The 5,476-nt window shown below is 27.8% G+C and overlaps 1 long non-coding RNA gene and 1 other non-coding gene across 2 annotated transcripts; both read right to left on the reverse strand.

The window, feature by feature from the left end:
* Positions 1-1,265: 1,265 nt before the first annotated feature.
* On the reverse strand, positions 1,266-2,670 carry LOC138337754 (uncharacterized). Its single transcript, XR_011211155.1, has 2 exons — positions 2,212-2,670; positions 1,266-1,525 (listed from the first exon to the last, which is right to left on the reverse strand). It is a non-coding gene; the product is annotated as an uncharacterized lncRNA (long non-coding RNA).
* MIR156e (microRNA MIR156e) lies at positions 2,364-2,468 on the reverse strand. The gene has a single exon (NR_130089.1). It is a non-coding gene; the product is annotated as a microRNA MIR156e (primary transcript).
* Positions 2,671-5,476: the final 2,806 nt, after the last annotated feature.

A 5,476-nucleotide genomic window follows, 5' to 3' on the forward strand; every position in this document is an offset into this window, starting at 1 on the left:
TTATAGTTATAATTTGCTTAATTATGAATAATAATAAAATGTTATAAGAAGAGAGTGTATAGTTTTTTGCAAATTAAAAGAATATAATACAATTGATTTGTAACAAAATGAATACATATAAGAGGAGAGAAGCGAGCGAGATCAAGAGAGGGAGGAGGAAGAGAGAGGAGATCGAGATCGAGAGAGGGAGGAGAGAGGTGAACGAGATCAAGAGAGACAAGCGAGATCGAGCAAGAGAGGATTATATTTTGTATTTATTTTGTGTTGTATTCTGTATTTATTTTGTATTAATTGTAGTCAAAATACAAAAAAATGTATTTCTATTTATTATGCATTGTATTTTGTATCAATTGTATTCTAAATACACAAATTCATGATATTCATCCTCTGTTTGATTGGGATGATGAATGCATATTATATTCATATGAATACAAATACAACTGAACATACAAAAATATAAAATATATTTTTTTGAATACAAATCAAAATAAAATAAAAAAATCTCAGCGATATTTGAATGAATACAATTGATACACAAAAAATTTGAATGTATTTTTTATTGACAGGAGAGAAAAACAAAGAGACAGGGTGAGAGATGATACATACTTGGAAATAAGCAGATCATAGATATAAGTCTTTTCATGTCCGAACTCTCCCTCGGATCGTTCAAAAATCATTATAGTCTTTCTATGGAGACTATTGGAAACGAAAATGTGCCTCGGATTAAAAACAACGAAAAAAATTGCTATTTATCTATTGCCATGCTGACAATGTATTGGTAATGATTGTTTTATAATTGGAAAGTCGTTCCACGCTCTCTATCCCCTTTTTAGGGTCCCCATGAACCGTTTTTAGTACTCAGGGTGAGAGAGGGGATAGTGCAAGAGAGGGAGGAGAGACAAGGGAAAGAGAATAGAGGGGGGGGGGGGGGGGGAGAGAAGAGAGGTCAGGAGGGAGGAGAGGGCAGGAGAGAGGGGGAGTGTTTGCTATAAAATAACAATGTACTTTTTTTAATAGTGTTTCGAAAGTATTATTTTTCATAAATAAGTTGTTAATTTTGACTAATTTGATAATTTTCTTTTCTAAAATAGGCAAAAACTTTCAAAAATGATTATAGTTTGAGCTTTGTTAGAAATCTATAGTTATAACCTGCTTAATTATGAATTATAACAATATATTGGGAAAGGAGAAAAGAGAATAAGACTTGGAAAGGGAGGAGAAAGGCAAGAGCCCAATTAAATGTTTGTTGTATTTGTCGTATCAAGTTGTATCACAAATATAATTGATATATTTGATTTGAACAAAACACAACTCTATTCATTTAAGAATAGAATAATACATCGAATATAATTGTATCAATTATATGCCAAAGTGAACATTTCTGTCAAGAATTACACTAGACCTGGAACTAATCTCAACATCTACAAGAGATTCAAAGAGAATACAACGTTTAAAATTAAATAGACACAACTTGCACCCTGAAGGAAGAGATGTAGAAGTCGTCACAAATCAACTTTGTCTGCACCTAAGAAGTATTGATCCCATAATCAGATTATACCAAGTGGCATAGCAAAAATTATATTAATACAAGCAACATGTACTAATAATATTATAGTCTAAATCCACCACATAATGTTATGTAAATGGTATGAAAAGGTAGAGAAACTAGGTATGAATATAAAAAAGTACACAAGCTTATTAAAAAATAGAGTAAACCAATGTGCTGATGACATTGTTAGTGTTTGTTCAACAACAATTATTTATATATTTATTATCATCAAAGAATCGTTGTGAAGTGATAAGTACCCTTCAACAGAATCAACTTTGTTAGAAAAGATTTTACCTCAGCAAGGAACTTCCTAACACAAATTTTAATCTTGCATGGTGATGGAAAAAAAATGTCCCTAAAAACAGAGAACGAGTAAAGGGTTGGTTTAGGGATATCCATTAAACATATATAAATACATGAGGAAAACTAAGTGAAGAAAAAATTGGAGAAGTGGACTAAGTCTGAAAGCATTTCAATGTACACATGATGCAAATAAACAAGCAATTACTTCAAATCTAGTATCTAACATATTGCTAGTTTTTTCATACTTGGAACAACAAATTTTCATTAACATACAACCACAAGGAAGGTAAAAGGGGCTCACACCATGTTCAAGAAAGGTCCCAACCACAACCACTAGAACCTATTGTACACAGTCTTACCTTACATTATTTCTGCAAGAGGTTGTTTCCAAGAATCTATTATACGTAGTCTTATATTACATTCCTTAACATGTAAAAATAACTTTACCCGTTACTCCAAGACTCTTTCACAACTACAAGAAGAACAATATGTAAATAGAGAGTTTGTGTGGTGGGGGTGACAGATAGAGAGTAAGCACACATAGTTTCAAGCATATATATATATAAACATCATGCAAGAAAACACCATGTGTGCTCACTCTCTTCTATCACCACCATTTATTACCCTTTTAAAACTTAATTTTTGATTCAAACTGATTGATCCATCTCCATAAGCCTTTTTTAAGAAAGAACCCTAGCCAGATGTGGCTATTGTTTCAATAGAAAAGAAACAAATGCTTTATGTTAGGATTTGATGTGTGAGGAATGATAGAGAGTCTTACGGCCTTTAAATAGGTAAAAAAATAAGAACCATTCACTTCCATCACGGAACGAATAAATATGCATCTATATATACTACTAGCATCATTAAGTAATTATTCACTATATTATTGTAAAATATTTAATAATATTTATCTATCTTATTAAATTATTAGATAATTTTATACTCCTTAATTTTTAGTTTATCTTTATCATTAATCATAGTCATTTGCTTATTTTATATTTTTAAGATATTATATTATTATATTCAAAAAATAATATAATAAATTATTCTTTTATTGGTAGTTTCTTAAGAATCTATAAATAAAAATGTGGACAAGTATTATTGAACGGGAGGAGTATTTATTTCTATCCCAAGTATAGTTATGTTGGAAAACTTCCCACGTTGTAAACTTGAAATAGGAGATTAACAATATGTTTGGATCATTGTTATTTATTGTATTGTATTGTTACTATACCTACAATATTTGTTTAGATTGTATGTATTATGCTGTATTGTTAAATTGTGTTGTTACGTAACAATGGAAATCCCTATTTATGGAACAACCAATTTGGTGTGTTCCCATTGTTACTTAATTTCTTTTTTCAATTATATCTTTACATAATATTTTAAATACTATTTTACCATTTACCTTAATTATTTAAATCTAGTTAAACCTCTTACCCTAGAATAATTAAGGATATTTAAGTAAATTTATAAATTATAATACAGTACGATACAATCAAACCAAACAATTAAAATGTTCCTAAACAATAACAAACAATACAATCTAGTCAAACATTGTATCTACCATACAATACAGTACAATACAACACAATACAATACAATACATTATGAAACAATAGATAACAATGATCCAAACAAAGTGTAAGTAAACAGACTTTCAATGTGAAAGTTGAAGAAGTATTTTTTTTTGAGAAAAAATGAAATTTAAAAATTAGAGTAGTGCTACCATAGGAATACATAATTAGAATTGTTTTCAAATTTTTATGAGTCGTATAAAATGCAAATGTTAAATTTGAAAATTAAAATTGTGCTTTCATAGAGATGTTTTTAGATTTTTATGAGTTACTCCACATAAAATGTAAAAGAGAAAACAACTTTTTGAAGGTGAATATCCGAAATTTTGTGGCCATTGTCTTTTTAATAATAGATTTTTATTTTTAGCTGGGAGATCTTTTTTTTTTAAAAAAAAAGATTGCAATTTAATTTGTAAAGGATAAAAAATATTTTATCCCCTCTCAATTTCTCTTTAATATCAAACATATTCTCTAAAAAAAATTCTATTTCTATGTATTTATAGATAGTTATTTAAATTTAGGGAAAATTTACAAGTACCCTCTTAATCTATGTCTGAAATTTCAGAGACATTTTTATACTATACTAAGGTCCTATTACCCTCAGAATTTATTTTATAAGTAATTTTCTATCCGTTTTTGACCTACATGATACTAGCTTAAAAAAAGTCAATCATTGGTTGGACCCACAAGATAGTGCCACGTAGGCCGAAAGGGATAGAAAATTATTAACAAAATAAGTTCAGGGATAATAGAACCTTAGTATAGTATAAGTGTGTTTCTGAGATTTCGGACATAGATTGAAGGATACTTATATATTATCTCTTAAATTTATTATCATCGCAAGTAGAATAATTTTTTTAAATAAATTTATTGCAAAATCTTGGACTACCTTTAAGTATATATGCATGTATATTTAAAAATTAAAAATAAACAAAAGGTAAACATTGATAATGTAAAAGTGAAACAAATATTTTAAAAAGTTAATGAAAAGAAAAAGAGAACATCTTCTATAATACAAAAAGTTAAAGAAGATATTAATTTTTAAAATGAAGAGATAACTATTTTCATAAAGAGAGAGAGAGAGAGAGAGGCGATAAATGTTTTCCCTTCCCAAGAAACTCTTAACTAACTTAGCAGAGACCTTAAATTCAAAGTACTCTTGTCGATGTTCTTGTAATTCTAAAATAGAACTTTTTCAAAGTGTATTTTGTTTCTCCATTTTTTCTCAAAGAATGTGTTTTAAGGGAGAGACAGTGTCTTTATTTTCTGCTATATTTTCATTATTATTTGTTATGTTGATTTTTTAAAAATTAATTTGATCAATTTGATATTTTAACAAATAAATTTAAATATTTAAAAATTATATTAAAAGTATTATGAATTATAATTTTTTTTTCTAATGAAAAGGTATCATAAAATATTAGTCAAAGCTTTTATGATTTAATTTTAAAAAAGAAAATTATGACAATTAAAAATGGACGGACGTAGTATTTTGTTTTTCTTCTTTTGAACATGAATCTTATTGGGCTAGTATGAAAAAATGAGGTCCCTCATTCATGACAAGAGGATTACATGCACAAGCAGTGCCTTTTGAAGTGCAGTGACAAATGTAATGTCAATTGTAAGGATTACACTTATAATGTGTATTTAACATGGCTTTGTTTAACATTTAAATGGGTTGTTACATTCTCGTATGATTTGAAAGAAAGAAGCTAGATACAGTATAATCGAGATCAAATATGTGTTGTTTGAATTTCTTTATATTTTTAATTAATAATATAATTTATCTTATCGTATTTGCATTATATATATATATATATATATATATATATATATATATATATAGAAGGACATGATTTCTTTATTTGCTGATTTAGCCATGACCAACATAGTCATTTTCTTCAATGGATTTATAAAATTAATTAATTTTTGTCATGTAAAATGGGACAAAAGAAGTAGCATATACTCTCCCTGTCCAATATTATTAGTCTACTTTGAGGGATAATTGTTCACTTATTGCCTATTCAAATCAATTATAGTCATT

The sequence above is a fragment of the Solanum lycopersicum genome, chromosome 8 (assembly GCF_036512215.1).
Source record: "Solanum lycopersicum chromosome 8, SLM_r2.1".
NCBI lineage: Eukaryota > Viridiplantae > Streptophyta > Magnoliopsida > Solanales > Solanaceae > Solanum > Solanum lycopersicum.